At 35.6% G+C, this 8738-nt stretch overlaps 1 pseudogene; it reads left to right on the top strand.

Annotated features, from left to right (window-relative positions):
• Positions 1-1638: 1638 nt before the first annotated feature.
• On the top strand, positions 1639-6271 carry LOC113692201 (chromatin assembly factor 1 subunit FAS2-like; annotated as a pseudogene).
• Positions 6272-8738: the final 2467 nt, after the last annotated feature.

The raw sequence follows: 8738 nt of genomic DNA, 5'->3' as shown, positions 1-8738 counted from the left end.
CCTATATTCTAACAATAATAGGAGTTCGACGAAATCTAAACATATAGATATCAAGTTCCTGACTGTTAAAGAAAGAGTACAGAGTGAACAGTTATCAATAGAACATATTAGGACAAACTCCATGGTTGCGAATTCGCTTACTAAGGATTGCTACCCAAAATGTTTCATGAGCATACTGCTCATATGGGTGTCGTATTAAATGATGTACAGTTTTAGTGGGAGTTTGTTATTTTAAATGCTCTTATGATACCTCTCGGTTATTAATGATTTAAGAACATTTTTTGCATAAATAAAGTTTGGATTTATTTATACTCTGATTTTGGTATGGTTTGATCTCATAAAATTTAAGGGGGACCAGTTGAAAATAGGCATGTTTTGATCACATTACATGAAATTTTATACTACACATCCACATCATGATTCATGTCATTCAATTGCATCGATATATGTGATCATTAATGGGTCGAGTTACAAAATTGTGACAAAGGCCGCTTTGATCCTATATTGGCGTGATTGATGGACCGAATTGGTTACAGATACATTTTAGTAATGACAGTAAAGTTGAGCTCATACGGTTAATTGCGAAATATAATTATAAGGTTACACATATAGTCCAAGTGAGAGATTGTTGGATTCTTAGTTCAACATTGGTCTTATATGTGAATAATTATGGGTTACAAACTGTTAAATGAAGTTAAGTCCAATTAAAGTGATCAAATATGGTTTGGACTTAATGTATCTAATAGGATGTGGGCCTTTAATGTGTAGAAATTTAAGGGCTTCTATATCTATGATGGGCTAAAATAGGGTTCCAAAAGATAACAGGAATGTTACCTATAAATAGGGTTATGGTCCCCAGGTCACACGTATCATTTTTGGTCGTATTTCCTAGTATCACAATATACAATCCTTTCCTGATATCCCATCGTTAGGAAAGATACCATAGAGAAACTAAAGGACTCTCTCAAGAATCGGTAAATACGTGTTGACCTGGAAGGCCATCCCAAAATCTTCAAAAATTCAAGTGCCAGCTTGTCAACATGACTACAGGTACACTTCCGCGATATATTACAGTTATATTCAAATATCTGATATTGGGATCTTGAAAGTCTTATAGAACTTGCATGCAAGTATAACATAGTTAGATTTACTTAGAAGTTGAATGTGCTTTTATTTGTTTTTGTATAATTTCAGCTAGCGAAAGTAAGAAATCTATGATATTTTAAATTGTATAAATAAAAGGAAACTATATTTATCAGTCGGCTAACTGTATTTTTTCTGAAAAATACTAATTAAGACTGTCTTGTGAACACAATTTGCCATGACTATATTCACAATTCCCATCATTATGCCATTTTTTATTTAAATCCAGGTTTTGTCCGGTTTCACTGGTTTCCGGTCAAATCTGGCTTTTAAAAGGCAGTCTTTTAAGATGATTTAGACCGGATGCCTAGCCGGTTCCCAGTCGGACCAGCCAGTCTAGTTTGAATTTTAAAACATAGATATAAATTGCAAGCATGAGCAATTCAATCAGAATCAATGAATAGATTGCAAAATGTTTAAGAAAAACTATTGAATAGCATGATTTGTGGAACTGCTAACAGATTGCAATAATTAGTTATTCAGAAAGGCAAAAGAATGGCAAAGATATTTCATGATTTGGTCATTTCGGGTTGGTATAGTAATGAAATGGGAATCAAGATCGGTACTGCATGCTTTAGTTATAGAGAAAATGGTTTTCTGGGATTCACTTCTTTGATGTTAGAAGTTTATTTTCTGGAAAAAGAAATGATTTTGGTGAAATGTGGCATAATGTGAAGTGAATTCTTGACTTTTCAAAATGCAATTTTCAGCTATGGGAGATAAGTTCTGGTGAAGAGCAAAACAGGGGTCCTGGAGCTTCATATAAAACTAACCTATCTTACCACGGTTCAGCAGTAAATGTGCTTCGCTTTTCTCCTTCTGGTAAGGTTGTGAGTATTCCCGATTGAGAACAATTATGATATGTAATCTGAGAGACGAATATTATGTTCTATTATCGAGATCTTCATTTGCTTGCCTTTGTTAAGCATGGGTTAGTAGTTTTCTCATTTGAAATGCTTGCAATGTGTTATGCAGTATTACAATTTTTAAGAATGTGAGCCTCTATGTACGTCTAAGCTTTTAATGGAGAGAACAATCATCTTTGATTGCATAACTGCAATGATGTATAATTCTTGGTATTTATCAACTTTTTTCCTCGAAAGAATATAGAACATAATATCATGTACTGAAACCTATAGATCTTCCCAGTTGATAAGTTTTAGTGGTTGTACAATCATGATTTTTTTTTTTTTTTTTTGCATGAAGATGCCATTTTGGTTGCCTGTGCATTGTAATGGAGTCAATCTCAAACTTGAAGTTGAACAGCTTCCGAATCCAACATCTGTCTACTAGTTGCACATAACACATTCCACACTCTGGATGAGTATCATTCAAGTTCTCTATGGACAAATGTTGAGCATAATAGTCTTAAACTTATCTAACACAGCATGTCATCCTAAAAAGATCTTTTTTTCCCTTTAGTACTGAAAGACAAGGACGAATCAACAATAATGAACTTTCCAGACCTTATTTTGTTTGACAGTGATGATAGCATTTCGGAGCTTCAAAAGATGAGAAATGTTCAGGGAGCATGATATATATATATATATATATATATATATATATATATATATATATATATATATATATATATATATATATATGTACTTTTGTATTGATTGGTGTTGCTTTCAGATATGTTTGGTTTTGGTTTGTTTTTACCTGGAAGATTGCATTTGAATGACCAGCTTTCCCAAGTTTTTTTTATGTTGATTCATTTTTGAAGTTTCATCGAGAGTCCTTTAGTTTGTCAGGTTAAGCGTTTCTTTCCTTATCGAGATTTTATGCTAAACTTAAATGTATGGCCCCAAAATCTCTTTATATGTCTGCCTGTGTATTCATTACTTCCCAAATTATCATTGTCATGTCTGCTGTAAATTCGGAGATCCAATTCACAGTAACTATGCAGGAGAACAACTGGCATCTGGTGCTGATGGTATGAATAAGATTCTGGAATCAGCTTTTCATACTCAATTGTTGTTAGTTATATCCTTTCTTTTATTACCTGCCTTGGTATCTACATCTGTGATGTCAATTTCTGACCTTAACTTTTTCTAGTATAGGTGGTGAACTTGTCCTATGGAAGTTACATTCTAATGATGCTGGAGAAACATGGAAGTTCTTGAAGATATTATCGTAAGCTATCTCTGATGTCATGTTTATTCCGATAGTTGACTAACTCTTGTTTCTCTTATGGATTATTTCCTTTCTATTGCTATCTCTTTTTGTGACTTATAATTAATTTGAACCCTTCAGGGTGTATAATGGGTGGTGGGAGAATGGGAGTGTTCAATTTTATGTTTGACCTCACCTTAGCCAGTTTGACGAATACCTGGGTGCAGTGATCCCATCAAATTAATTCTAGCCCAAAAATTTAAGACTGACTCCAGAATCAAGACCATGTAATAATACATTTGGTACAAAAACAATCTTTTGTTTTGTAGTCTTAATTAAAAGATCTTGTCTTACTGATTGAGAATGTGGTGAACTAATCATGGTCTAGTTATATAACATGTCTTGTCATTGCTGCATCAAATGGATTGATGTCAATATGAATTCTCAGCAGCAATGGCAGGTGAATGATTTCAGGACAAGGAGTATTGCTTTTGCTTCCGTACTGACTAATGACCTTTTCTAGGTTTCATCGTAAGGATGTATTGGACTTGCAGTGGTCCACTGACGGTACATTTCTTATTTCTGGATCTGTTGACAACACTTGTGTCATATGGGGTGTGAATAAAGGTAGGGCAGCGAATGTGAGCTGTTATATTATTTGTGCATCAGTTGATAGCTCTTGCGCATATAGTTAGTGAAGATGCAGAAGAAAATCTGAAGCTGTTAGATGTTCAGACATTGTTCTCAGTAAACCTATTGGTTGATGTTAACCTTTCAGGTTCTGTGCATCAAATTTTAGATGGCCATTCTCATTATGTCCAAGGTGTTGCATGGGATCCATTAGCTAAGTTTTTAGCTTCGCTCAGCTCAGATAGAACCTGCAGGATTTATGTCAACAAGCCATCTAAAACAAAAGGAAATGATAGGATGAACTACATTTGTCAGTATGTCATATCAAGGTTGGAACCACAGACTACAGATGAATCCAAGGTTAGAAATTTCTTCTGCTGGCACATGCCAGAACTAAATCTCTTTTTCTCTTTTCCTTTTTTTAAGAGTCTTATATGTGGTATCAAAATGCAGACAGCTAAAAATCACCTCTTTCATGATGAGACACTGCCATCTTTTTTCCGAAGATTGGCTTGGTCTCCTGATGGATCATTTTTACTTGTGCCTGCAGGTACTGCTTTAATAAGTTGTTATTTTGACATTTCTCTAATAAGTTGCTTTAATAAGTTCTTTTTGTCTCTTGGCATTATCTATCCTCTCCTCTGCACTGCACCTTACCTCTCAGAATTTTTGACATTCTCCTTTAGTATTTATTGTTCATTCCCAAACATCAAGGAGAAAGGAGGAATGCCGTACCTTCATTACTTAGTTATATTGAGGAAATATTAGATGGTTTTCCTGCATACATGGTGCTAGTGAATATTGGACTAAATGTACTTTTATGTTGCTAAATAAACATCTATGCAATCTTTGACCCTTATCTGGAGATCTTTTTCATGTGCTTTATGTTAGCAGTGCAGTTGGTGTGGTTGCCGTGGAGTGAACCATCTTACTCCTGTTCCTATATTTTTCTTGTCATTTTTCACTGGAGATTAAGAGGCCAGTTAATGTTTTATGCATTAGAATGCTACTAATGATTTATGTGCTCTATCAGGTTCTTTCAAACATACACCATCTTCTGAATTAGTAAATGCTGCCTATATCCTTTCTAGAAATGATCTTTCTAGGTAAGTCTACTCTTCATTTTTATTTTAATCACAAGTATCTTATCAGCTTGTTTCTAGATATGATAGATTAGCATTTTTTCCCCTGTACTCTTGTCCTTAAGATTACATGTGAAATTGCATACTTATTTGGACATTAATCATGGTCATTGATACGTTTTTCATTTAACAGGACTGTACCTTTTGTTTAACTAAACCTTTTTTTTTTGGTCAACGTTTAGACCTGCTTTGATGCTTCCTGGTGCCAGCAAACCTGTTGTGGCAGTGCGGTTCTGCCCTGTGAGATTTAGCTTGCGAGGATTAAAGTCATGTAAATTTTTGTTAAAATCATATTCTAGATCCTTTTCAGTGTACCGTATGGTTTCTATATTTGATGAGAAATCCACTTGGTAATTGTACAGCTGACTTCTTTAGGCTCCCTTATCGCCTTATCTTTGCGCTGGCCACTTTGAACTCTTTATATATCTATGATACGGAGGGTATTGAACCAATAGCAATCCTGGCTGGACTTCATTAATGCAGCTATAACTGACATTGCCTGGTACTTTTAGTTGCTCTATTTAGGTTTAGTGCTGCTCTTATCAGCAGCTATGCTGATAGAAGTAAATCCTGAACTTTGGTTGCTTACTGTTTATACTTTTTTGATGTGAACAGGTCACCAAATGGCAAATATTTGGCATTGTCCTCACAAGATGGCTATTGTACTCTCCTAGAATTTCAAAATCAGGAGCTGGGATCATCGGTCCCTGTTTCAGGTTTATTTTTGAACTTATACTGACAAATGCATCTCACAAAGTCTTCCAATCATGATTGTCATTTTCTGATCAGCCATGATTCATCTTGCAGAAGAGAGAAACATCGTGGATGACTGTAAAACTCTGCAGCAGGCGCAAGGGGCTTCTTTCACAAAAACTGAGCCTGACAACGGCCTTGATGGTGCAGAAAGTGAGAAGGCTGAAGCTCATAATGACGAAAAGCAAGCTTCCACAGCTACATTGGCCACTCCCACAGCAAATAAGCCTGCCAAAAGGCGTATAACTCCTATTGTCATTGACTGACTGTAATGTTCCTATCTGTATAGAATGACACCCTTCTTTTCCATTTTTCCTCTTCTGCGTTTTTGGGTGTGGAAGGGTTGTGGATGGGTGGTGAGTGGGAGAGCAAAAGTAGCAATAGTTAATGTAATAGGTATCTAGACAGCTTCTCATGAAGTTAGGCAAATTGCCACTGTTTAAAAAAGAAACAGGTTTGCAGTTATGTGGTATATTCCGCTTGTAGCATGTACAGGAGTCATCTACACTTCGCGTTGCGTAATTGAGGACTCCATCATTGTTTGCAAAAAAATATGCTACACTTAAACTCTCCCAAGTATTTTGTGCCAGCTTGAGTGGGAATTTGATTCATGTGCTAGTTCGTGCTTTTCGAACCTTTGACCTTCTTCTTATACTTTTCTTTTCTCTTACTTTGTTCCAATGTCTTTCTTCTTTTTGACCTGGTTGATTAGAAATTTCAATGAGTTGAATTGTTTATCCCTTTGGTGTGTATTCTTTTTGCAATATCTTGAACACAATAAACCTGTGAAAAATGACAAGAAATTTTTTAGGAAAACAAAAATGCCACTCTTTAATTTCGTATTTCTTTTGTACTATTACCCAAAATTTTAGACGAAGAATTGTTACATGTAAATTTACAAGAAGTAAATCCTTGGAATCACCTAACAGCATAAACTGGACTAACTAGGACAAGGGTCTCATTGAGTAGTTCGTCTAAGAAAATTTTGTCAACAAATGAAAAAGGAAATTAGATATTGAACGAAGGAAAAGGAAGTGTGGGAATGGAAACTTGTCCATCGATATTGGAAATTGAACGAAGGATTCCAAAAACTGCGACAAGATTTCCTTTCCATAGTATGGTAAGTCGGTTCTCCACTTTTTGGCAACTTGCAGTGTCTGCAATCGTTTCCCATATTGCACCATTCAGATCCCTATATAATCTCAGTTGGAGTCAAGAATCAATCATTCTTCAATCAAGAGACGATTGAAGTTCAGTTTCTTTGGAAGTCAAGAATCAATCTTCGGGCAAATACATAATCGAAGTTCACTTTCTTGGATTTCCATCTTCCAGGGGGAAGAAAAGTGCTTCATGGAAGACATGGACTGCAACAACAATCCCAGTTGGAAAGAATCATCTTATGGCCGTGATGATGATGATGATGAAGCAGAAGAATCATGTTATCGTCTTCTCTTGATTGGCTTTTGCATGTTCACAACTTGGATGGCAGTAAACGCTGCGATCATGGGAGCCACCAACTGCATTCAGTTGGCTAGCCAGGAGCCTGTTGGCAGTTCTGAGCGGGCATACCACATTGGCCTTGCCGCTTTTATGATTCCCATTGGCGTAATTTATGTTGTTATATGTGCTGCTTTTCTTTTTGTGCTTCTTGCAGATTGCTTCTCAATATTAGAGAGAATTTTCATCGGCGGCAAGGCAGTAAAATCATCCCCGTCCTCTTTTTGTCCCAATGAGGACTCCGACATTGAAAAGGGCGTTCAAAGTGAAGAAAACATCAAGAAGCGAAGGTATGGGTAGTCAAGATATACAACAAATGAGTTCCTGATGCACGGATACTAATCACTTTGGAACTCTAATCATGAAATCAAGTACTAATGGTAAAGCTACTCCCTTCTGAAGTTGCAACAATATATTTGTTTGTTTATTTTTGGTTTACAGTTATCAAAATAGGAAGAGGGATTCCGAGAAAATTATGTTTTGAAAGGGTGATTTTCTTTAGCAGACTATTTTCTTGTAACGAGGAATTTGAGGATCAAGCAGATTCCTTAGAAAGAAATGTTAAAGGTTTTCTTTAGTTTCAACGTTAGCAACTTCTTATGTTCCATGATATTAACAAGTTAGTCGATGGTTATTTATTGTAATCGTATTCTTCAATCTTTCGCGTTTCCTTTTTGCTTTTCTCTGGGAAATATTCTTGTTTTAGATGATTGGTTGCTTTTTCACCTAGCTATATCATATTATATATATATGCAGTGGTGCTTCAGAAATTTTACCTTGAACTTTCTCCGCCACCGAAAAACGAAAAATAGATATTTGATTCCTAGGTGTCCAACTAGACCTGTTAATTGGGTAATATGAGTCAGATTTTGACGCATTCAAATCTAACTCACACAAAATATCAATCTTTTGAATTCAAACTCAACTCAATTAGACTTATATTTTTTGTAGCTCATGTTCCACTCACCAAAAAAGTAGGGTATTGAAACGAATTCGGATTGGCCCAAACTCAAGTCATGTATTTTTTCAATTAATAAATAAAACAACCAACCAATCTATAGATGTTTTTCTAATATCTTGAATTTTATGATAAAAAAATAATATATCTCACCAATCGCTGAAATCGATCTAATGGCCAGAGGAGGGTTTTAGAGTCTTTCCCATTGCTAAATTGAACGTTCGAATTTTGTGCCTCACAGTTAGGGGTGAAATGATTTTGTGCCTGGCAATTAGGGGTGGAATGTTAAAAAAAAAAAAAAAAAAAGACAAGAAGAAGAAGAAAAACATTCATAGTTTGCCATCTAAAATTCAACCATTTAACTAGATTTGTTTAGACAAAATATTTTATTCCAAACTCAACTCAATTCATATTGCATAAGGCTCAACCCAATAAATTGTGGGCCGGACAACTAGTGTTCAGGCTAGCCCATCCCAATTGATTGGCCTATGTCGCACCAC

The sequence above is a fragment of the Coffea arabica genome, chromosome 6c (assembly GCF_036785885.1).
Source record: "Coffea arabica cultivar ET-39 chromosome 6c, Coffea Arabica ET-39 HiFi, whole genome shotgun sequence".
Lineage (NCBI taxonomy): Eukaryota > Viridiplantae > Streptophyta > Magnoliopsida > Gentianales > Rubiaceae > Coffea > Coffea arabica.
This window is presented reverse-complemented; position numbering and strand designations above follow the sequence as displayed.